The 25,521-nt window shown below is 40.8% G+C and overlaps 1 protein-coding gene and 1 long non-coding RNA gene across 2 annotated transcripts in view; both read left to right on the top strand.

Annotated features, from left to right (window-relative positions):
- The window catches only part of CDH2 (cadherin 2), a 194,070-nt gene that overhangs the window by 96,138 nt on the left and 72,411 nt on the right, over positions 1 to 25,521 (top strand). The window lies entirely within an intron of this gene.
- On the top strand, positions 1,062 to 15,500 carry LOC116659669. The gene is made up of 3 exons (XR_004315038.1): positions 1,062 to 1,561; positions 14,879 to 14,882; positions 15,490 to 15,500. It is a non-coding gene; the product is annotated as an uncharacterized LOC116659669 (long non-coding RNA).

Raw genomic sequence — 25,521 nt, 5'->3', positions numbered from 1 at the left:
GAGTCTATAATTCCCCCACCAGTAGCTTTATTTCTATATTAATCCTGTAAATATATATATGGTATACTTGCCAGTGGACCAGGTACCAGGTCAGATGCTTTCTACATATTGTAATCTTTACAACAACCTTAGCAGCATGTTGCTGTCATCTGCCTTTGGTAAAGCTAAGAAGGCTGAAGGTCACCCCTTTAGTCACAGCCGCCCCCCCCACCCCCACCCCCTTCAAATATATAGACATTTAAAGACTCATTGTCAGGGTCAGTTTTAGAAGCAGAATTTAAAATAATGTCTTCATTTTCTAGATCTTCAGGAGCTTGATTTATGCTTTTCAAAGAAAAACAAATCAACTAAGAGAGCCTGTATTTATATTGATTTTTTTTTTAAATAAAAACTTGAAAGATGCCATCAGAAAACGGGCCTATTAAGCTTTTGAAAGGCCTCCGTTGTATGTGAACCTTGACAAAGGATATGAAATAAATGCCTTGTGAAATGAAGTTCTCTATGTTAAAAACGTGTTCGGTCAGCAGATTTTGTGGCAAATACATCGATGCGGTAAATATTTCATTTACTAACAGGGCTGTTTGGGAGGAGACTTGTTTACACTAGAGAACTGAAAGAAACGTAGCCCAGATCACAGGGCACAGTGAGTCTCATTGATAATCGAGCGGTACCTTCTGACTCAAATGCATCTATAAAGTGACTATTTAAAACACAACACTGTGTCACCATCTATGCAATTTATGTGAGGTTACTGGCAATTAGTATACTGATAGCTCAGACAGTATTAGGAATTCTGGGTGTGTGTATGTGTGAGCATACGTGTAAGTGTGTATGGGTGCACACACACACAACCCTGTGTGGAGCCCATGAACCCAGCTACAGTTCATGTGCTTTTGAACACTGATGGATTTTTATTTTGAATGCATGCTACCACTCATGTTCAAATATTACTTTGCACAGAGCAGAAATTATTGCCTTGAGCACGAACCGTTATTTAGGGGTTTTAATCGATTGCTTTTGTTTGAAGGATAATACATTGGTGGGGATAAACATATCAGAAAGTTCAGAAAGTCTCCCCTATGTTATATGTAAAAGTCTCCTAGAAAACTGTTGCTTTGTTTTGCTTTTCATTCGCTGCCATTTGGATATGTCCTTCTCAACTGTTTTATTACTCAGAACTCTACTGGTTACTTGCTAAGTTCTGGAATAGTAGGGTGCTTAACTAGAGGGATGGAATCTCTGACCTGGTAGAACTAGTGGGTCAAACAGACAACTAGCAAGTCCATGATCCCAAATTTTGGTGAGGACTGAGAAGACCTATAGCCAAGTGGAGGCTCCAGGGTTGAGCAGGCCTTTGTCAGTTGGGGACGGGGCATCTCAAAGGAAACAGAGCCACGTGACTGCAATGGAGCCACTGCCCAGAAGCTGGAAGGCATGCAGAGTGGCAGTCATGTAAGGCTAGCATGGCGACAGGTGGGTCATTAGCTTGGACAGGCCAAAGGGCTCTTCATGCCATTTAAAAGAGGTTCAACCAGGGAGTGCACCCACATGCAACAGAGAGGTAGAAGAAGGAAACTGAGAAGAAAAAGGCACAAGCGTGGGAGAGAAACTGGAGAAACTGAAAACCAAGAGCTAGGTTAGGGGTGGGAAGGTGCAGGCTCAAGCCAGAGGGTATGAGGGATGCATGGTGTCAAACGTGGCTGTTGCCTTCAGGACAAGCACTCTACGGAGTAGCTGACTTTAGCAGTGAAGTGGTCACTGGTGGCCTTATCAAAGCAATATCATTATCCCACTTGTCTGTTGGAGTTCTGGCATCTGAAAAGAGGAATTGTATGGTGAGAAAGTCTCATAAGCATAGTCACCGTTTCTAATGACAGTGGAGTATGGCTAGTGAAATCCCTGAGGTGAGAAGGAGGAGCGAGCAAAGGAGGAAGAGTTTTACTCAAGCTACTCCAAGGAAGTGGATGGTGTACCTAGGAGCATGGAGAATTTTTAGGTGACAGGATTTATCTTATGTAGCTTATAAGCAAAATTACTTCGCTTGGTTGCTGATTAAAAAATTGGTCCAGCTTGTCAGAATGCCAGTGGTTTGTCAATTAGTTAACAATAAAAGAGGCTGAATTCTTTCCCTGCTTTTGAGCTCATGGGGCGATAAGAGGTGGAGAAGGGAGGGCGGATCAGGGCCCTGTGGTCCCAGGAAGGCTGAGGTGGGCCTCCCGTCCCCAGTGTTGTGTTGGGAAGGCACAGTGACGGAGAGGCAGCTATGGGCCGATGTCCCTCCCCTCTGCCCGTCTCTTGCTTTCACTCACTCTCTTGCCCTTGTTAATTTCTGCTTCATTCTCCAAGGAGCAGAGAGTGAGTGACCTTCTGGCTTGGACACACCTGCTTTTTGACTCACTAGCATTTTTCAGTCTGTCCCTTTAGGAACTAGGTGATACCTCTTCTTGTTACTTAAAGGAAGGGGAAAAAGAGAGAGAGAGAAAAGGAGAGAGAGGAGGGTAGGAGCAAAAATTGGCAGAAAACCCTGCGAGAAAATGAGTTTGACAGATTTGTTCAGTTCTGGATTTCTGGCTTCCTGTTTCCTAAATCTGTCAGAAAAGCCCTGCCCCCACGATAAGTAAAATCCCTAAGGCCACTGTCGGAGAAGAGGGGAGATACACATCATTTTCTCTCCAAATTATCAGAGAAAGATCCATGCAGACAGAACCAAGACACAAATCATTATCTTCAAATTATTGGCGGGAAATCAAATGAATGCTTGAGGCTTTACAATGGGTGGGCTGATGTGGAGGGGGAAAAATAATTGAAAAACAGAATGTCTCATGAATAATAAATTAGTAAAATCTAGTTGTAATTTAATTTGAATCCTACCACTAATGGGATTGCTCGTGATTAGCGGTGTGGTGGGCTTTTTTTTTTTTTTAATCACTTCGTGAAATTTCGCCTCTCTACCTATGCTGTCTCTCCGGAACATCGATCTTATGACGTTTAACTGCTTGTTTTCACTTGGCTGTTCTCCAGTTTGGCCAGGAGCTCTGTGGAAGCTGGGACCAGGCATACTGCATTCTCAGTGCTGAGCTCCAGAAGGCTCCTGGGTGCGTCAGAGAAAGTTGGCTGAGATTGTCTGATGTGGTGAGGGGTCCCGCTTTGGGATGGAGGCTGGACCAGTGATGTTCTCTTTCCTGGATGCACTGGCTCCACACTCTGCTCTCAGCAAAATTCCAGCCCTGGCCAGGCTCTCCGGGCCGGTTGAGTGAGTCCCCCCCGGCTGCAGGATGGAAGGGCCACCTGGCTGGGAGCCAGTGGAACCCCACTGCAAAGCCCACCTCTGCTCCACCCCACAAGAACCTTAGTAGTTTTTATGTACTTTTCCCAACCTTAGCAAGTAAGCGGGGTAATTATACCTACCTCATTGCTTTGTAATATGACTCAAATAGGGTAATTACTGTGAAAACACTTTATAAATTATAGAGGCAGTAGTTGTAGTTGGGCTTGTAAGAGGACAGAACAATGGCTGGAAATACTATACTTTCTATGCAACTTGTACTCTTGGCAAGGTGCCTTATATAGAGAAGGTGATAGATAGATAGATAGATAGATAGATAGATAGATAGATAGATAGATAGAGATACAGATAAATAGGGTCAGTTTTCTTGGCCTGCAGAATTGCTGCCTAATTCAAAGCCACATCCCCAAACCACACTCCAGTCTTCCCATCTCTATCCTCCAGAGATCGGGTTAGCTGTCTGGCCAGCCGCCATGTTTCTGACTCTCCTGACCCACCACTGCCAACGGGGCTTCTTGTGGCTGTGCGAGCACTGGAGGCCTTAAAGTAGCCCTTGACTTCTTGCATTATTCTCTATTGGAAGCCTTCTTGTATCACGTTTTTTTTTTAATAGAGTCTCCAGGGAAAAGGAACCTTGAGGGTTTTTCAAGGTGAGATGAAGGGCTAGGCAACTAGTTCCCCAGATGCGTCCCGTAAGTTGGCTGGTCAGCACTGAACGCAGTTCACGCTTGTATGGTGGAGACTCCACCCCCATAAATCACAGCCGATGCTTTCCTGTGTCTCACATGCGGGTGGGGCAGGTAATTCCCTCTGTGTGCGCTGTACTTACCAGTATCAAATAAGGCTGTGGGTTCTGATCGTCTTCATGTGGGATATCAAATGTTGTCTTTTATTCTCAAGATCTCAGGGAGGAGTACTGAAGGCAGTCCGTCTAAAAGGGGCTGAGGTGCCCTAGAAAGAAGCATGAACGCGAGTCAGTTGTCCCTGAGTCAGTTCTGGATACTTGAGACTTGGAATGGAAAAAAAATGGGGTTACTATTAGAAACAGAGTACAGAATGAAGAGGAGAGTTCCTTTGGGAAGAATTAAATTCAATTTCCATTGTGTGGGAGTAATATTGGAGGTTCAGAATAAAGCTGACTTTCTTTCCACCTGAAGAATAATCGCATAGACCTTTTCAGATTGTTGCCCCAAAAAAGTTTTAAAGACACATGTCAAATTCTAGATGAACAAGACAGGCAAAGGGTAGCATTCCAATGTCATTGTTACCGAATTTCCAAACTTGAAAATACTTACCGTAATATAAAGGTGTGTGTAAAATGCTTTGCATAAATACTGAAATAATGTTCATCTCCCCGAGTTAAAAAAAAAAGTGTCAAGATTAATTTCAAAATGGTTGGGCTGAGTTTTCATGGCGTTTCTACTTCATATGATATACATTTATCAGGCTAAGTCTCGGAATTAAGGGAGAATCCAGGAATAAGCAGCTTGAGTAATACATGACTGTTCTCCAAAAATCGCATGAGAGAGAGAGAAAGAATAAAGATGGTTTATTATATGGTAGGGAATGACCTTGTCCTTTTCTTACTTAACCTGAATTTCTTAGGTTATTAAATAGATTTTGGATTGAATAGGTTTTCACCAGCAGGGTGCCTATCGGGTTGTGTCAAATTAGTCACTAGTTAATGGAGCAGCATGGGGTCCAGTTCACCATGATGAGTTAGTTCCTGGCTCTGCAGCTCTCTAGCTAGAGGGCATTTCTTGTCATGCTTTTTAAGACCAAGTTTAGTCTTAAAGCTCCTGCTACTGATTGATAGTAGCTAATGTCATTATCTTCATGTATGAACATTAGGTGTCATAACCTTGCCACAAGGCTCCATGAAGCTATTTTGGTCATGTTGTTAACACTTCTTCTACTTTAAATACCAACTGCCTGCATTATCTGCTATGACTACACTGGGTTTTATTTTTAATTTGTTGATAAGTCTCGTCCTGGTTAAGAACATTTATCTGAGTGTTCCTTCTCAGATTGTTCAAAGCGGTCTTGATAGTGACATTATGAGTGTCTCTGTGTGTGCGTTTGTTCATTTTGCTTGCTTGGAGGTTCAAAATGCATAGTAACTGCTTATCGTTTGCACTCTCTGGAACATTCTTTGTATTTATAAATAACCGTCATGCGTGCTGATAATGTTGACAGCGTACAGCAAGCAACTCTGTACTTTTGTTTCCTCTTTTCAGAAAATTGCAGTGCTGTTTAAAATGCTTGGGGACCAGGGGTCTTCTCTTTGCCCCTCCAGGTCTACTCTCTGCCCCAGACTTGTATGGACTACATCGCTGGGCTCCTTTGCTCTCAGTTTCTGGATGGAGAATGAAATCCTTGGCAGAGAATCAGTTTCTTGATTCTTAAAACTTGAAACTCAGAATTAATTTTTATTTCACCATAACTAGACAATGCATCATTTCATAAATGAGAAAATTGAGACCCAAATAAGGTGGTGAGCGTTGCTTTTGAATATTACAGCTGGGCTCTCAGGGACATTTAGTACTTTGGACCATAATCTTGAACAGAAAGTAAATTATTTTACTCTGGAGAGAAGATGCTTTATACAGGTTGATAGGATGAATATCTTTAGTCAAGAAAGTAAAACTAAAGAAGAATTACTATTTTAAAAAGGAGTTCGTTGGAAGTAAACCAGATGTCCATCAACTGATGAATGGATACAGAAAATGTGGTATATTCATCTAAAATAATACTTTTCAGCCTTAAAAAGAAGTGAAGTTCTGATACTTTCTACAGCCTGGGTAAATCTTTAGAACATTATGCTAAGTGAAAGAAGCCAGGCACAAAGGATCATATATTCCATTTACATGAAATGTCTAAAATAGGTAAATCTATAGAGGCAGAAAGTAAATCAGTGGATGCCTGGGATTGGGTGGTAGGGAGCTGGAATTGGGGTGATACAGGAGGTGATGGCTAAGAGGTGCAGGGTTTCTTTTTGGCTGAAAAAAAGTTCTGAAATCGATTGTGGTAATGGATGTGCAACACTGTGAATATACTAAAAACCATTGAACTGTATGCTTTAAATGGGTGAATTGTATAATTGGTGAATTATATCTTACTAAAGGTATTAAAAAATTAGTCAGTGTCACTAGAAACAAAACCAAAAACACATACACAAAAATATATGTATTGCCTATTCGATACGAGTTTAACCAAATATTTGCTTTCAGATTCTGTGAGTTTTTAAAATAAATTTCTGATGGTTACCATTACCAGGAAGTATATAAAATTTGTGCAATGTGTTTGTTAGTACATTTACAGAGTTTGTTTCTTCTCCAGTTTATGAGGTTTGGTTTTTGTAGGTTTGTTTGTTTATGAGGAGAAAGATCCAAGTAGAAAACTAAATTTCTATAATGTTTTTCTTTTAGGGCTATTATTTCAAGTGTTGCTTGAAATTTACTTTGTTTTTTTTATGTTTTGTGGGCTCTGCCAGTTCATTCATTTTGGAGGAGCAGGTGTACAAATGCTGCAGGAGTTGAGCTGTCTTCTGAATGCCGTGTGCTCATATTGTGGATTTCAGATTCTGACAATAAACATTTTTGTAACTTGCAGATAAAATTTTTTTCCGTCTGATCCAGTGGTAAAACTTATCCTTTGTACCATTCAGATTCAACTTGACTATAATAGAAATCATTATTCAAACAGTAGAGTAGTACCAGCCTTGCAGTGGCACCTAAACTAAAAAGAGAATTAGTAAAATGGTCTTAATTACATGCTTGTCTGTTTGATAGGCGGTAAGAAAAGGAGAGTTTTGCTTTTGAAAAGTGAAAGGGGCCTGTTTGGAAAAAGGGGTTGTCAATACAATTGCATGCATTGCTGTCAAGAATTATTCTGAAAAATGTTGATGCATTAAACATAAGAGCCTTTGTTCGAACTCTTGCTCTAAAGGGGGCAACCTTCAAATCTAAAAATACTCTGATTAGGGACCCGTTTTACTTTAATAACATAACATCAGTGTTTCTCTTTACAAAAGATCTGCATTTTTGAAGTTCATCTGTAACTAGTTTTGGAGATAAAATTGTTTTATATTTAGTAGGTATCTGCTTTGGCTAAGTCTTCTCCTTTTCCTGTATACAGTTGATATAGGCTGTCCAGTTCAAGCCAGTTGAGTTTCAGCTTTTCAGATAAATATTTTGAATTTAAGAGTAATTCTTTTAAGGGCAGTGATTAAGTACTTTTCAAATGGTTATCATAGAGAGTTGTGGCATAAGTGGACATGCGCATCTTAAAACTTAGCAGGCTCTCAAATAGTTGATGAACGAATAAGTGAGAGTAGGGGGAATGTGGCTGGAACCCTAGCCCCTCCCACCCCCACTTTAACTAGAATACTTTCTCCCTCAGACTTGGTGTGTGTCTGAGTGAATAATCATCAAAGCCTAGGGAGGGTGAAATTTAATTTTTGTGATCTTCTTCAAACTCCTAGTGTTCAAGTCTGGCGGTGCCCGTAAGAAATAAATGCTGGTGTTTGTTCTGCTTTTCTGAGTCATTAATCACCTCATTGCCCAGAAGACTACTGAGGTCTTCCTATGCTGAGATGCTGAGTATTGTAGAGTTGGATCGAATGATGATTATGATGATGATGACTATGACGGAAAAGAGGTTGACGTAATATCTTTTATAATGTCAGCGCTCTAGGAAAACAAGAAACCAGTTCTATAGCAGATGACCATGGGTTTCCTTGGAGGTTGACAATGACTGGATTATCAGTGTAGCCAGCATTCTTAGCACTTGAGCCAGTGTCTGAGAATGTGGAACAGTAATCCCTCTTCCATATTAGGAGATGGAAGCTCCTAATAGTTGAAAATAGCAGTCCTTTCAGAAGATTTCTCTATTACATTTGCTCTGGGATGGTTTCTTCTTAATGAATAATTCAAGAGCCTCTTTGGGTAGCACTTCTTATGTAATTAAAGCGTTGGGTACTCCTTAGTCAGCTGACAACCTGCATCCTAATATATGGGCATTACGTTATGTAGATGACCAGTTGTGACGCTTAATAGTGTTTGGGGCCCTGGGTTAGATCTTGACTTAGATCTTATTGTCTTTCTAAACAATGAAGTGTCAACAGGGGATAAACTGCTTGGTGACTGAGTTCCTGGCTCCACTCCCGAGAGCTCCCTTTATAAGAGGGGCTGAGAAGTGTCAAAGTAAGCTACCAATGGGGAGGAGGGTGCTCACTGTAATTTACAGCTTTTTTAGTACCGCTGAGCATAACACTGGAACTAGTACAATGCATTGATGACATTCTTGGGGATAAGAAATCTGATGACGTTAGGCAGCTGCAGGGAGGGAAGGGATCTGAAAATTCACGGTTCTTGGACAGGACAAGCCGAGGGAGTAGGAAGCAGCAGAGGAGGCTTATCACCTGGCTAGGAAGCTGGAAGTTCAAGGCCCCTCACTTTCAGGCCCCGAGTGATGGGATTTGTTGGGAGTAATTCCAGAGTGTCCTCCGAGCAGTGGAGAAACCAGGTTGTCATCTGAAAACATTTGTGATACATGGTTTGAAGAAAAGGGGGAAAACTAAATGAATCTGGTAACCAAACCAGAATTATTCAGAAAACGGAGGCCCTGGTTAACAAAAGTACAAAATAGAAAATAAAATGAATACTTAGTTAAAATGAGAAAATTAAATCACCCAAATTACTGGAGCCTTGAGAGATTTAGGTCTCTTTCTTCTGAGATCTCTTCAGGCAATTCAGAACTGGGGGAGGTAGCCAGCTTCATTCATCCTATTTTTCTTTTTTTTAATTTATTTTATTTTGAGGGGGGAGGTAATTAAGTTTGTTTATTTATTTATTTATTTATTTATTTATTTATTTATTTATTTATTTATTTATTCTTAGAGGAGGTACTGGGGATTGAACCCAGGACCCTGCATGCTAAGCATGTGTTCTAGTGTTTGAGCTATATTCTCCCCATCCCTGTTTTTCTATTTTAGTCTCTATATGTCTTTTTCTTCCTTCCTTCCTTCCTTCCTTCCTTCCTTCCTTCCTTCCTTCTTTCCTGTTTACTTCCACACCACACATTCTGTGTCCCCATAAGCTCTGGCTGGTACTTCATGGAACAATGACTAGTTTAGGAAACCAGCGAAAGTAAAAGGATGGGAGAAAACACTTCTGATTCCCAAGAGTCCCTTCCATACAAATACCAGATTCAGAAGTGGGGTTCCTTTTGAGACAGGAGAGCAGAAAAATCTCCCTCTCCTCGTTCCTTCCCACTTTGAGGAATTCATAGTTTTCCGAGATTTCCAGATGTTTCTCATCCAGACATGTCTGGAGAAATAAATGAAGGACAGCATCTATTTAAACTTGTTTTGGCTGTTAACGTCTCACAGGCAGGCAATAAATATTACATTACTTTTTCCTTTGCCTAAGACAATCTTAATGATAGAATAAATTGGGGCTGGTTGTAGGCGGCATGCTGCACTGCTAGCGGGTTTTGAAGACGGTGGAAAATAGATGGTTACCAATAATATGAAGCTTCTTGAGGAAGAAAATGTAGAAAAGCCTGTTAATGCTTTTTGAAGCATGAAAGAGGATACTTTTGTCTACAAATCCCAGGGAGACGTAGCTTCAGTGGTGCGAAGTTTTCCATGTACACAGTTCCGCTGTTAGATCTGTCCCGGCCAAGTGAATTTGCCTCGGTAGATGCCCTGCTGCAGATCATTACTGGGTTCAGGCTTCACTTGATGGCTTCCTGAAGCTATAGACCTCCCACTGACATTTTAGTTTTGCATGTAGATGAGAGAGGAACCCTTGTGCCAAGTTTTTATTAGGATGTGTTAATGGTGCTTTCCTGCTCCATACAGTGGGTGAGAGGAATCTGCTGGAGTGGTGGGTGTACAGTGTGCCCATAAAGAACTTGCTGGAAGTCCCCAATTGTCCTTCTTCCCCCGGAGAAAGACTGCGTCTCCTCCCATCCCCCCAAACAATGGGATGTTCTTCTGTCCTTAGTCCATGGTCTTCCTCCCTAGTTGTTGGCCCTTGGCTTCCTTGCCTACTTTTTTATTTTAACACCAAATATTGACTGTGTGATTGTAGTAATGAGATGATCAGTAAAATGGTTGAGGTTCAAAATGCAAGAAAAGTGGTGTAAACGTGACTGTCGCCCGATAATAATCGGGAAGTGTGATTTTTGTCCAAGTACTTTTTCATGAAATAAATAGAGTTTTACAAAGCTATTGCTTTTTTTTAAAATCGCCATAAAAATGACTGACTTAAGAGGAGTAGCTGCTTTTTAAAGCACTGCTTATTTTTTTTTATGAGATTATAATATAGCCTTAACAATTTGGGAGCCTGTGAGGCTTTTATGAAACGTGCATTTCACAATTTGTGCTGTTTCACTTCATGCTTTCTTAGCATTGTACCATTAAAATTTGGAAAGTTTTTGTACACGCAGCCGCCTGGTTCCATGTTAACATGTTGCCGATTTACATCACTCACCTGCATGGTGTGAATTACTTGATTTACAGTATCAGGGGCTGCTTTAAAAATAGCTTTATAATTTTTTAAAAAACCTAGGAATTATAACAGCTTTCCTTAAAAGTATGCTATAAAAATAATGAAGGCACACAAAACTGAGGCTCTGTTGTTGACTCAGGTTGAATATATGAGATGATAAATTGCAGTCAGTTAGTTGAGTGCTGTGTAGTTTCCGTTGGAAACATCGATAGGTCCTTTTACACAGGTGCATTCAGAGTTGCCAGGAGTCTACCCTATCGCATTCTACTCCCTTCCTTCTGAAACAATGTTAGCCACTTTTTAAAGTTTTAAAGAGAAAGAGATAAATGAGTGGAAAAAAATACTACATATCTCACAAGTTTATCGCAAAAAGCAAGGCGGCTCATTGCAGCTGTTTGTAAAATTTAAAGACAGGAACAAACCAAATGACTGAGTTGGGGACTGGTGGGAAAGACTGCGGTACCTCCCTCTGAGGAAGGACTATGAGGCTGTAAAAAGGAATGAGGGCTCTCTGTAAACTGCAGTGGGGAGATCTCTTGGATAAAATGTTAAGTGAAGATGGCGCTGACCAGGAAAGTGTGCTTCAAGCAACGGTGCTACTGTTGATCTAGAGAGCGTGTTTTGTGATTTGACCCTGGCCATGTGTCCATATTTTACATAAGTAAAAAGAAATGTCAATAAAATGAAGACAGCCATTACAGATGGAATAATAAATCTCATTGTATATCTAGTTGTTGGTCTAATCAGAGAAGAATTATTTCAGGTGATACTAAGACATGATGTTTGACTGTACATCCTCAGTGGCTTATACTTAAGATCTAATTTCATTTCTCAGGATGAGCAGACATTTTTAGTTGCAGGCCTGATATTGCTGACTGTAGAGATAATGTCATACTATTAATTATGCAGGAGCTATTTTTAGTGCATTTGGTATTTTCCCAAGGTCACTGTTACCCCTAACATAGCATCTAGTTTTACCACAGCTCAAAGTTTTGAAAGATCTTTGCCCAGGGTCATGTTAGCTATATTTTAATTTGCACTTCTGTCATATAGAGGTAGCCTGACTACCCCAGCAGATTAGGAAATCTGTCTGATAAAAAGCTTATATGAGCAACAGAAATATTAATGATAGTTTAGTATAATTCTTAGGAGGACTTAATCTCTGCATCAGAATCTCTTAAAAGCTACCTCCAGAAAAGCATTCATGGGAAAATGTTCATAGTGACGTATTTTTTTAAATAATACACATAAGATGTAGAATTGGGAAAGGACAATTGTTTCAAAGAACTGTTTTCAGTTTTTAATGTAGATTAATTAGGAATACACCTGGTTAGGGAGATGTATGTTTAAGAAGGAAAAAAAAATTGTAATTTTTTTCCCTTGCAGTTGCTCCTACCAAGACTGAACTAACTTAATGCTCATAGATGAAAAGAAGTAAACTTAAGGATCCTCTTGAGCTAAAACTCACGGCTATCTTAGGAGTTTTCTAGGCTAGACTTCTCCTTTGGAAGAAGAGAGCGCTCAGGCGTCCCCAGAGGCCTCTCCTTGTCAAGTGGACCATCTGGGGGTGGGACTGGGAGGGCTGTTTCAGTGCCAGATGAGTCCCTACAGAGCAACAAAAGCGAAAAAGACATTATAGCTCCACTGTGGAGTCGGCTTCTTCCTCCTCTAAACATTTTTAAATAGAAAAACAGCTTTGCTGAAATATCCTAAGTGTTCAGGAAGCACCTGCTTGAGATCGAGACCCACTGCCTGTTCGCGCTGTGGCCCGAGTTACCTAACCTCTGTGAGTCTTGATTCCCTTCTCAGTACGGGAGACGCAGCTACGACACAGGAACTGTTTTAAGAATCAAATAAATAGGCAGTGGCCGCTTTAGGGCCTGAGACGCTTGAGGCTGAGGCGTGGTACTGAGTAAACGGCAGCCAGCTGCCTCCACGAGTGCAGAAGGCCTGGAAGGGGTGACATTGAGAGGGTCCAGTTTGACCGCGGCTTTTAGCTCTGCTGTATTCTATCAGCAGTAATGAAATCTCTTGTGTTCATTTCACCATGTACCATTTATTTAACCTGGAGGCACTCTTCATGATGATACATTAATCATATCATTATTAATACTGTATGTCCATGAGCTATTGCCAACATAAAGCTGCGTAACAAACCTCTCCAAAATCAGCGGCTGACGCAGCAGTCGTGACTCCTGCTCGTGCATTTGTGGGCTGGGTAGGGCTCCACTGATCCAGGCTGGCCTTGGATACAAGCTGCAGACTGAGTTTGTATCTGTTCCCCATTTCCTTCGTCCTCCTTAGCTCAGTGGGCAGCCAGATCTCATTTCTTCGCATGGCAATGGCATCCTCCAAGAGGGCAAGCCCCGTGGTGTAAGCACGTTTCAAGCACTGGCCTGTGTCACGTCCACTAGCATCTCAGTGGCCAGAGAAAGACACTTATCCAAGCCCAACATCAACGAAGGCTCTGCCCATCGCAGGGGAAGGCGCTAGTGACTATTTCCTGGGTAGTAATTCAAACTATTAAAATGATTATCATCATCATGATTATTAATTGGATCTGGTTAATCATATTGAAAGTTCTGAAAGCAGTGAAGAGGTCTGCAGGATATGGCTGAGAAGCTTTTTTGCTACTGGTTGTATACTTTTTGACATTAAATGCACATGTGGCCTGGTCATGGATATAACTCAGTAATGAATTAATCTAGTCCCTCAGCATCCTTGTGGTCAGTACACCATGCCTGATGCACAAATGTGTCCATATTAAAGCACGTCGGCCCTTCTCTGGTATCATTAATGATCTCGTCTAGCTGAGGAGGTAATCTACCTGTTTTATCTATCTGCTCAATTCCACCTAACTTCCCCTCCAGTTCTCCCACAGCGTATATTTGTACTGTGCATTTCAGCCCTGTGTGAACAGTCTCCTCTCTCCCGGAAGGCAGAGTTTCAGGAGCCTGTTTAGCACTGCAGCAGGTGAATTGGAAATAGCTGTAGAGCAACCGGCGGCCGTTGCTTTGGCGCAGATCCTGCATGCCCACGCCACGTGTCTGTGTAGTCATCACCGAAGAGGCTCTTACAGCTGCATTCACCTTGCTGCTTGGGTTTGCCACTCACCGCTTTCAAGTGCTGCTTCTTTCAGCCTTCTCCCTTTACCTCCACATGACCCCAGACAAATCAATCAGAAACCCTTTGGTTGGAAACTTTTCCAATATATGATGTGGCACCAGCAGAATCTTTTAAAAAAGGACTGTGCATCCCTCTGAACGTACAGTAACTAGGAGCACCCGATGGGATCAGGGAGAGGAGTGGAGCCTAAACGGGCATTGGAGGCTGCTGGGGGTTTCGTGCTGGAGTGAGCACGTGAGCTGCCGAGGTTCGTCTTCCTGCTTGCGTGCAGATGGTGTTGTCTGTTTCCTTCTTTTCCATGCAGAAGTGGGAGGAGAGGGCTGTTTCAGCTGCCCTTGATGAAAATCGGACTCCCCCTGTCTGATGGCAGGCTGCTATTTCACGCTCTGCCCTTTCTGTTTCAACAGAGATTTAGTTTGTTGTTTTTGCTGGCGGGGTTTGCCTCTTGTGCAGTGGAGAGACTCCTGCGTTCAGAGAGGGGCTCGGTGTCCTGTGCTCCCATTCAAATTCACGTCCGTGGGTGTGGGGCTTCAGATTTATTCAAAAGAAACCCCTCCACGTAGGCTGGGAAACAGCATCGTGAATAACACTGTGGTCTTGCAGAATTGCCAAGGACACTTTAATGTCCATCTCCAGGTGCCCACTTTGCATGCTTTGGGGGCATCAGACCCACATTACATGTCAAATCTGGTTATTCTTTATAACAGCCTGAATCAGTTACCACAGTGAGACGCATGCTTTGGCGGGGTTATTTCTATGTATACGTTTAACGTGATTTTTTATTGTTTATTTATTAATCATTTTTATTATTCCCTTAACAGAGGCACTGGGGATTGAACCCAGGACCTCATGTCATGCTAAGTATGCACTCTACCACTTGAGCTATACACTCCCTCCTTATACGTTTAACATGATAAAATCTTTGTCCGTAATGTCAAGTGAGAAGCAGAGAAGTGGAGCAAAAATGTAACGGGACATTGTAATTTCAGCTCACCCTCCTCTTTTATTTTATAGCATTCAACACTAAATAAAGGTAAAAACATATCGCATTTCAAATTCACCAAGGCCTTACTCTTCACATAGAAATGATCCATTTCCTTAGTCTGAAGTCTTTTACAGTGAGAACGTAAACAATCAGATGAAAACTTGATTTTTTTCCTTTCCTGATACTTATGGAACTGAAGTCTAGCGTGGCTTTAGAAGGCGAGTTGTTTTTTTTTTAAAGAGTAATCGTAAGTATTGCAACCTATTGGCCGAGTGCCTGTCAGGCCAATTTTACCCTCTGGTCTTAAAACATCTTGGGATGTAAAATGAAGAGTATTTTGACATGTTTTCTTGCTCAGCAATGCATACAGAGGGCCAAGGCTTTCTAAGATAGATATTCAACTCTGATCAGTATCTCATTTCTTCTTGGCTTCTAGCAAGCTTCTAGGTATTTAAATCTCTTAGTACTTTTTTGGTAACTCAGTTGCCTCTCCTACAGCTGAGAGCCCACGTCCTCTGGAAGGGGTGGTAATTTGTTTGTGAACTGCCTGGAGTGTGGCGGATCACAGGCCACAGAAGATCTGAAGTGTAAAGGGATCCCCCGAGGAATCCCGTCACGTACGGTCATTTGGTTTCTCGCACGTCCCAGCAATTCACGCTTCTGAAAATTCATCATCTTCCTTTTCCAACCCTCTACTAGACTTCACAAAGGTAATATTTGTGTACCTGCCTTAAGGCGGCTTTAAAAGGAAAACTTTACTTCCACTTAATCAGTTGTGGCTCCTGTTACTTTCAGCCATTATTCCAGCTCAACCAAAAGTGAAATCTTAAATGCAAAATTATGATGTTGGCTCCCAGTTAAGTTCATTGTAAAGTCTAAACAATTTTTTTTAAAAAAACTGTTTATTAAAGTTAGAATGGGTAGCACATCTAGAAGTCTATTAAAATGTCCATTCATTTCCTTGAGTGTTTTTTATTGACTAGGTTGAAAATTGATGGATAAATTATATCAATTTTATTCTGGTCTGTGGCAATATTTCTTAGAAGATCTGTTACCTAGGATGCATTCTGAAAATTTGCAGAGCATTTTTCTCGGCACTGAGTCTTATATTACAGCATAATTTGATTCAGTAATGTAAGATTTTCTTCTAAATTATGAGTTATCTTTACTTTCCTTCCCACCTGAATCACTTTATGTCAAAAAATACTATTTTTTTCTTTTTGGTTTCTGACCACATCTTTGGTATATTTTCTAAATATTTTACTATAGCATAGCTATCAACATTTTTTTAAAGAAATAATTCTCTATTCTAATCAGCTATTAAACAGTTTTCTCCCAGAGCATTTTTATCTCCCAGTTTTTTTTTTTTTCCCTAAAACTTTCATTGCCCATTAAGGAAGTTATGTGCAGATTTATACTAAAGTTGTCCAAATTTCCTAGTAATATAGGAGATGATCACAAGTTAGTAGACACTAGTAAGCTGTATTCTAGTGTTGCTCAGTAATGCACCACATTTAAATTATTTAGACTATAAAACATTGATGTCTCTCAAATTATCATTTAAGGGGCCATAGCCATCCTACAAAAATGCACCCTTTAATCAGTGCCTTTTGGAACAATGTGTCAGCTTAATCTCACACTTGATGACCTTAAATAGGGCATTCTGAATAGCTGTGATGGAATGTTTGCTTCATTAGTAGAAATCATAATTACGAACAGTTACCATATTCTGTATTGTTGTGGGTCCTAAGAGATGCTGGATGTCTGCAGACTCCAAACCATACTTCGATCTTTGCTTTTCATTTTGAAATTCAAATTCTAAATTCCCTTTGCTGCCTCTTTGTTTGTTACCTTCATTCACTTGGCCAGCACATAGGAAGGGCCTGTTACGTGCCAAGCCTGAGCTGATCACCAGTGACCCTAAAGGAATAAGGCACAGCTTTGCCCTTCAGCTTGGGAAAATAGGTCCACAAGCATGTTCAGCGCAAGTATGAGTGCTATGATCAAAGTATTTCAGGCTGCAGTCACAACTGGTTGCAGCTGGAACACAGACGTCGGAGAGGGCTGGCTATATTTGCTGGGGCTTCACAAAGGAAGTGACCCTGGAAAGATGCATGGCTACTGGCCAGGGTGCTGAAGTAAGGACATTCCTGCAGATGGACCAGCAGGAACAGTCTGATATTGTGCGGAAACTGAGCAAGTAGGTGTGACTGGAGCAGAGTTCACTAACAAGGCAAGATGAGAGAATGAAAGCATTAACTTTCAGCTGGGGCCCCATTGTCAAGGTCAGGTGTAACAGTCCAGAGAGTACATCTTTATTCTCTAATCAATGGAGAGCTATTAATAGATTTAAACTTGATCAGCTTTGAGTTTTAGAACAACTTCTTCATTAACTATTGGGAGGGTAAATTTAGTGAGTACTACAAAGGCAGGGTATATCAGTTAGGAAGATTGTCAGAGGCCTGATGATTGGTGCAGAAGATCTGCGTGCCTGGAGAAGTGGAGAGGACGGATTCAAGAGATGTTAAGGCGGTAAAGTTGCCAGGGTGGGAGACCAGTTGGATGAGGAAGAAGTTTAGGATTATCATACTTGTGGCTGAGTGACTGGTGGGTGGCGGTATCATTCAGTCTTCCAAGTAAGAGATATAGGAGAACCCAGGTTAAAAGGAATGCAGGTGTTAATTTTCCTGTTGGACAGACTGCATTTGAAATCTGAGGTCTGTCTACATGAAAGTTCATACAGGCACTGAAATCTGTGGTTCTGAATCTCAAGGAAGGGTTTGGGTTAAAGACTTAGATTTAAGTCATAATGAAATTAAAATGGTTTTCATTTGTGGAAAATATTCTATATGTTAGGCCCTGTGCTAGCTATATCTAAAAAATATGTATTCTTTTTCATCTTTAGTATAACTCTAGGAACATGATATTATTATCTTCACTTTATTAAAGGGTAGCTAGGTTTTAGAGATACAAGAAAATCTGTGCAAGCTTCCACATCTAATCATTGGCAGGTCCAGCATTGAAGCCAAACATGTATCATTAAAATAATGTCCACTGTCTTTTCCATTATTATTTGTAGGAGTGTTTTAGGGAGAACAGGAAGCAAGGGATGGAAATGGTGACAGGCGATGTGTGCACTTAGACCTAGATTTGAGAGCTTATAAGAGAGCCATACTGAGAATATTGGAATGTTGGCAGATTTGATTTAATCTTATTGGCAGTAGAAAACAGTGAAAGTCTTTAGTGGGATAATTAGAAGAAAAGGAAATGAATTCAAATGAAGCATACAAAATGGACCAGAGGAAAGGGACGTTGACATTAATGTTCTTTTGGTTACAAGTAACAGAAACCAACTTAAGCCAAGGGGACTGTTTGTTGGAAGAATGCCGAGAAAGTCTCCCAGAGATAAAGTAAGAGGTTAACAACCAAGAAATGGAGCCGTTTGTGGAATTTTCCCCTCCAGGGTTCAGCTGAAAATTAACACACTGTCAGCAGGTCCCTGTGTTTCTGTATCTCTGTTCAAAATTCCAAGAAGCTGAGACAGAGATGAGCAGGCCAGCCATGGGCGGTTCCTCACTGTTGGTCCTGTCACTTGAGATCATTCACTCGGAAACCTGGCCTCTCCAGCTCCTTCTGGTCTCCTGTCCAACTTTTGACCTTAGGGAAATCATTTCTTCTATCTCTGCTTTGTTAACTTGAGATGAAAATGATGCTCTTCAAAGATGAGGACCATAAGAAGGGCGCTCATGGGATGTTTATTTCATAAGGAAACACCATGAAGCCGGAAGTGAAATGAGATGTAATGAAACTTCAGTGCCAGCCATCACTGAAGAACTTATTTAAGTGCCTTTAAACGTGGGGAGTCTCCACCAGCTTGTCCAAATCAAGCCTGTTTTTCAGATTTCCACATCTTATCTCCCCGGTAAGAAGGAGCTCCATCCTTCCATTCCTGTGCCAGGCCTGGATTCCTGCCAGAAGTTACTCATCCTGCTTACTCTGTGTTTTCTTCTTCTTCTTTAATGGAAAACAGAATCCATTCATTTCATAGCCTTCAAACAGAAATAAGGCTAAAATTATACTTTTAAAACAAAACATTTCTGTAATAACTTGTTCTATTAATGTAAACATTGCCTTAATTCTTTCAAAAACATTGTGTGTATGGGGGTAGGGGGGCATGTTTTGTTCATTACTGTATCTCTAGGGCTTGTAACAGTGCCTGGCACATGGTAGGTGTTCAGTAAGTAATTATTGAATAAATGAATGATTTTATAGCATGTGAAAGTGAGGTGATTTGTCTGCTTATTTCCAGCATGAAAAATACACCAGACTCTATCAAAGCTTAAGACGTGTAAATGCTTAGGAAGTAGACACACCAACTATAATGCCGTTTTGTAAAGGGCAGGTTGTAGTATCAGAGAGATCATCACAGATGTTACCTGGGGCAGGTTCATCATGGAACTGCCAAAGAACCGCTAACCTAGGATACTCTTAAAGCAAAATAATAACGCATCATTCCAGTAATTCCAATGTTATATTATCAGGTATTTTATAAAAGCAGAAAAGCTTATCGATGAATAAACAGGAAAAAAGTCAATTATTCTAAATATAATGTCCACAATTTTGTTTCCTTTATATGTATACTCAAAAATAAAAACCGATAAACTGTATTAGTGAAATATAAAAGCACATCAGCTGCTACTAAAAAGTGCTTATTAGCAATTTGGTGTTTGAAATATACCAGCTACAGTTTTCATAGTTTCCTGTTTTTATGGGGACAGTTGCCTTCCTAGTACAGTGGTCTTTCTCAGTTGTAACTACAAAGGGTGTGACAAGAATGGAGAACACCTATTGAAAGGAAAAATTATTTCTTGGTATTAATTCGTTTCATCAATAATACATAACACTTAAAAACTTTCATCTATAAGATGAATAAGGTCTGAGGATTTACAGTATAATGTGGTGGCTCTAGTTGATAACACTGTCAACCAGAATTGAACTGAATAATTGTATACTGAGAGAGCAGAACTGAAAGGTCCTCATCAAAAAAAAAGAAAAAAAGTATATATATAAAAATATATGAGGTGACAGATGTGTTAAAAAACTGGATAAGAGGAAACTTTTCACAATGTGTATGTATATCAGATCCTCGTGATGCATACTTTAAATATCTCACGATTTTATTCATCAGTTAGACCTCAGTGAGGCTAATGAAAGAAAAATTATATTTAAATTAAATCAGAGTAAAATGCTTAAAGTAATTTACTAGAAGCATTTTGATAAGATGGTACACCTTTGTGTAGTCCTGTTTAGAAGATAAATTTACATTTTCACTTATCTCATCCATTCTTCCTGTCATTGGGGATTTGTAATTTGCTTGTGCATTACAAGAAAATTTATGAAGTGTAGGATTGCTGAAAAGCGCTCGATGGGCAGCACTTAGCTCAGAAGCGCTCCCTCCGTGAGTTCAGGAACAGGTGCAAAAGGAATGCAGAGGTGGGTCCTTGTTTCTGCCATGCTACGTAATTCTGTTGAGCATGATTCACCTCTAAGAAGGAAGGGAAAGAGGTGGACGGATCTCTAGGCTAATTCGCTTCCCAGTCTCTTTGAGCCCGCTAACAGTGTTGCTTGCACTGCTGTGGCATTTTTTCCCTGTCGTCATGGACACTCATCCATTGAAAACACACAGATGCCTGCTGACTGTCCACTTTTTTCACTTGGCCTGGTGAGTCTTGGGTCTGATTCAGGCTCTGATTAAAGCAGAAAGTACTCAGTAGAAAGCCACTCTTCTTATTTCATATAAAACTCGGCATGTGATTCCAGTAAGGAATTAAATGAATTTTTTTTAAAGAAAAGTCAAAAGTATATGTGAAACCCAGGTGCCAATGGAGACCACATTTTAACAGATTTTCACTTCAGGAAACCACTTTTCCAGACATGCCCATTAAAAGAGATTATTTCAAGAATCTATCAAATGATAGAGTTCATTACTTTATAAATGTATAATCTAGTGTGGTTTCTAAGGGAAAGATAATCTTATTCATAAATATATTGATTCATGGCTTATGTTTTGTGCTTATTGTGGACTCCCGTCCCAAAACTGAATGGCAGTGAGATATTTTTGAAAAATCAAAACAGGCTTTAGAATCACATAACCATGCTCAAATGCTAAGTTCCACCACTGTGTGACCTGGGACCTGGTACTTTATCTCCCTGTGACTCTTTTTCCTTTTCATCTATAAAATAGCATTTACCTTTTAGACTTGTTCTTCGGGTTAAATGAGATGGTGGATGTGGTATATTCGGCGTAATCACTGAATCAGTGGATCAAAGATCTTTCAGGATGAGAAGAATGAGCTAGAATCCTTGGTATCTGTTTTTCTTTCACTCTCCTGTGAGTCTCTGGAAGGCTGGGACTGGAATTACCCATCTTGGTGTCCTGTGTTTAATACCATTGCACTTAGTAGGGTGATATTTACAGTGGTGAAGATTCGCACAGTTCTGCTTCAAAGCTCGGCTAGACTGTGTCATTTCAGCTTCTACTTTATACTGTTTCCTCTATTTTCTGCATCGGATGTTTTTCAAGCTGTTATCAGTCTTGCTACCTGTGGATAATCTTGTTCCTGACACTTCTGTTAACAGGAGGCAAGCGGAGACTTCTCGTGTCGAATGCAGATCGTAGGAACACAGCGTTGATCAGGGCACTGACCTCAGAAAATTAGGCATGCTCCGTTCCTCGTGGAATTTTAGCTTCTTGGAAGTGAGTTAATTGTTTTGCTGATATGCTGATGTGGCCCTCGCCCCACTGGTGTAGAGTTTTTGGAGGACTGCCCCATCGGAAATCCCAGTTTACCCTCTCCTTACATGAAGGCAGCTTTGTAACTGTTAAAGTGCCGTAAAGCAGTGGGAGACTGGTCCTGTGTTATCTTGAGCAGACGTACAGCTGATACGGTTCCCTTTGCTAAGGAGCACCATCTTAGCTCCAGTCAGCTTTTAAGAAGCATCATTGGCTCCAGCTAAGAAAATAGATAGATACTTATTTGTTGGTAGCACCATTTTAAGATGTTATCATAATAAAAACTATTTGCAACTTTTATTTGTGTCCAATTAGTCAAGAAGGGAGTTGCTTCTATTTTGGGCATTGTCGGTCAGTCATGGCTGATAGTTAAGCATGCGTCATCAGCAGAATGCAGTTTAGAAGACATTGACTCATTGGTCGCCTAATACCCTCCTTTTCTTCAACCCGTCAGTGTTGACTTACTTTAACTTTGCTTCCTTTGTGTTTGCAGTATTACTGGAAAATACCAAGATCTGTTTCATTGTCACACAAGACTCTGAATTTTAGGGAATCACTTGTCCCGACATTTAGTAGAACTGGAGGAAAATTATCCATACAAATTAATGGTGAGAAGAACTCGGCAAAAAAACCCCAAAAAGACAGCATACAGACTGTCAAATCCTGACTTGGCACTGGTAGAGCAGAAAATAGGTAATTATAACAAGCCATAAACTAAATGTGAGCTAGAAACCTATCATTATTTATAGTTCATTTGGTCCCTAATAAAGGCAGTTTGTTCTCTTTGACAGTTGTGGGACCTACGGCAGGTTGCTTAATCTCCCTGAGCCATAATTAATTCACTTAGAAAATGGAAATATGAGTTGCTGCCTACTCCGGCTGAAGTGGTCATCAGGACCCAATATGGTCATGTCTGGGGAATCACTGAAATACCAACAGCCATCTCCTCCATCCAAGAGCCAACTGGAAGGAGCATGGGGATGAAGCAGCCAAGTGGAGGGTGCCACTGTGCCCGTGGGCCCTGACCTCAAGCACCTGACATCCCATCATATCTCCTGCCCAGCCCTGTGCCCCAGAATCCTCAGATGTCAGAACTGTGCGTTCACACAAGAGTCCAGGCAGTATAGGTCGTGGACTCACCAGAGACAACTTTCAATGGCTATGGAAAGGAGAGAAATGAAGGGACATTCTCTCCATTAGACCCAAGGCATGAATCTGGTAGAGCATTAAGCAAGGGACTAAGAACTGAAAGGACGACTCATGGAGGCCACTACCCTGTGTACAATCCCAGAGATGGGACGTATGTTGCTCAGTTATTGTTAACACTTCCAAAGAGTTTTAGGCTCACAAGAAATTGCCAAGTCTGCCAAGCCTTGAGTTACAAAAGATGAAAAGTATTTTACTTTCAGTAGGTACTTAAATGTTGTTATCTTGGCAATAATTTGCACCAGCATTGGCACTCTTAAGGAATGTCATTTTGTGAGTTTACATTTGAAAAAGGCAAAGAGCAAGTTAGAATATGGTGCAGAGGAGAAAAAAACACAAATTACCAAAGGTCCAGGAGTCAAGAAATGAATGGGGTTTATAAGGAGGGGAAAAAGACAAAAAGCTTGACTCAGTTCATTTTTGTCTTTTTGAAGAGATGTCTGCGTATGAGATGGCTATCACGTGTTTTCTGTCAGTAAGACAGCTAACCAAGATAATCTCAGCAGGAACATTTTAGATTAGACGTGACTGTCCCTGAAAGATTTCACCCCATTCCTGTGACTTCAACTAAGCACACGATTTGTGTGTCTGTCTCTGTAATCAAACTAGGAGCCCCTCCAAGATACCAGGATGAATTCTCTCTACCGAGCCCCATGTCAGGCACTCAGAAGATGCACAATTTGTATATTCTTTCATGCTAAATTAAATCAGCAGTTCTGGAAAGCAGTCTTTCCTAAAATGGAAATTTCCTCCTTCAAAATTTAACCCATTTGCATCCCTCTTTTTAAACGGTCATCTAGACTCAAACTGTTGGAATCCTTCTGACACCCTGCATTTCCTTCCTTGCCTTTCCTCGCCCTCACACCTAAGTAGCTATCAATTCTTCACCACTTCTTTGAATACCTTTCTTCTTGGGGATTCCTGCTGCCGTCACTGTGGCCCAGATCCCTAGTTCTCGCTCAAGCATTGACCTTGTCAGTAAAAAGTCTGCTTTCCACTCTCATCCCTGTTTACATTAGGTCATTTGTCCCAGAGCACTGCCTGCCCTTCCTCTGCCCCAAAAACTTCAGTCTCCCAAATTCTTACAAGTGCTCTACAGTTTGTCCATAGTAAACGTACAGGTGTATCTTCCACTGTATCTCTGCATTAACTCTCTATTTCAAGCAATGGCTGGCCCTTGCCTTTCCTTGGACATGTCATCTGTCTTCTTTCTTCTGCTCTGGGTCGTTTGTTTATCAGAACTCCATTTTCTTCCTAGTCTCACCTCCCCAAATCCTCCAAGGTTCGGCCTTGTCCCAAAATACTTCTATAGACTTTCTCACGGATTCCCATGGTATTCTTATGCTGTGTGCAACTCTTCAGCATAGGAGTGAACTGGAAAGGTAACTGTTGAAAGGGGGATGTTTAAGAACAAGACAGCATCTGACAAACCATTGCTAAAAGTTGGCTCCACCTCCATGTCGGAAAGTCGATCTAAACCTTGCAGAGTTTCTTGGTGTGTTTAACATCTCTCGCAAACTGAGAGAAAAAGCACTCAAGAATCTCCTGTCTGCCCACTAGCAAAATTATTTGTAAGCATCTTGGCACTTCGAGCATCTCTCCTTCTGGATGCATTTAGAGCATAGAGTGCATGTCTTAAAAGTATGAAATTTTGTCTTTTAACAAGTATTCTCAGACACACTCTTTTTGACATTTAATCTTGGATTCATAACCCGATTCTGGGCATAAAACCAATGACCCTTACCAATCTTAATTACCTTATAAGCACTTTGAGTGCTGCTGGGTACACAAAGCACATTTATTATTGACTTTTCATCCAAGTCGCTTCTTTCAAGAAAGCTAGGAGAGCTACAGATAGTCCTTCCCTAACAAATTGCTAAATAACAGGTGATGGAGAGTGACTAGCTGAGAAAACGAGCTAGAACACGCATCTTAAGATAACCAAAAGGGAGAGACTTGTCCAAGTAGAAATGCTGTTTTGCCACCCCCCCCCCAAGAATTTATTCTTCTGTTGTATTTTGTTTTGCGAGTAGACAAAAGGACCGGCAGAGCTCAGGAAGGTTTTGTGCTGTGCTGAGGTTGGGGGCAAGAATTTGAAAGGGATCAGTGAATCAGATGTAATATGGTCTCTGTTGAGCCACCCGATCTCTGTTTTGCTGACGTCTGTATTCCACTTACAAAAAGCTACATAGGCATTTCCGTCAGCTCAAAAGAACTTTATCCCTGTTTTCATTCTGACATACCTATTATGACTTTGTTCACTAAGCAGAAGGAATTATGGGCCCTGAAAACTCCATAGCATGTTTTTATTAAAGAGCTGTGTCTATGTCTTCACGGAGAAATTAAAGAACCTGGCAGAATCGTGTTTCCCTTTCAGGTAGCAGAAATTGCCTTTTTCATTTCCACTAACAGTGATTTGTTTAAATTGGAAAACAAAATAGCATAAAATGAGAATACTTATGGACAAAGCACATTTTATATTTTTTTAAAAGCCAGTGATGCTGTGAGTTTCTGTTATTCTAAAATCAAATCAAAACATAATCACAAGAAAACTGTGCGGATATATGCTTTGGGGGCAGGGGTGGTGGTTTAAGGAGGCAGTGTTTCA

This window comes from Camelus ferus, chromosome 24 (genome assembly GCF_009834535.1).
Source record: "Camelus ferus isolate YT-003-E chromosome 24, BCGSAC_Cfer_1.0, whole genome shotgun sequence".
NCBI lineage: Eukaryota > Metazoa > Chordata > Mammalia > Artiodactyla > Camelidae > Camelus > Camelus ferus.
This window is presented reverse-complemented; position numbering and strand designations above follow the sequence as displayed.